The 459-nt window shown below is 37.0% G+C and overlaps 1 protein-coding gene across 1 annotated transcript in view; it reads left to right on the forward strand.

Moving 5' to 3' along the window:
- LOC106818072 (leucine-rich repeats and immunoglobulin-like domains protein 3) overlaps positions 1 to 459 on the forward strand; it is a 19,853-nt gene that overhangs the window by 12,187 nt on the left and 7,207 nt on the right.

A 459-nucleotide genomic window follows, 5' to 3' on the forward strand; every position in this document is an offset into this window, starting at 1 on the left:
ATCTTACCTTGCCTTACCTGTAGTTAGATCTACCTGGTGTGCGTGTATATATATATTTACCTGTAATGTTAATCTTACCTTGCCTTACCTGTAGTTAGATCTACCTGGTGTGCGTGTATATATATATTTACCTGTAATGTTAATCTTACCTTGCCTCACCTGTCGTTAGATCTACCTGGTGTGCGTGTATATATATATATTTACCTGTAATGTTAATCTTACCTTGCCTCACCTGTCGTTAGATCTACCTGGTGTGCGTGTATATATATATTTACCTGTAATGTTAACCTTACCTTGTCTCACCTGTCGTTAGATCTACCTGGTGTGCGTGTATATATATATTTACCTGTAATGTTAATCTTACCTTGCCTCACCTGTCGTTAGATCTACCTGGTGTGCGTGTATATATATATTTACCTGTAATGTTAATCTTACCTTGCCTTACCTGTAGTTAGATCT

Source organism: Priapulus caudatus, unplaced genomic scaffold (genome assembly GCF_000485595.1).
Source record: "Priapulus caudatus unplaced genomic scaffold, Priapulus_caudatus-5.0.1 Scaffold2010, whole genome shotgun sequence".
Lineage (NCBI taxonomy): Eukaryota > Metazoa > Priapulida > Priapulimorpha > Priapulimorphida > Priapulidae > Priapulus > Priapulus caudatus.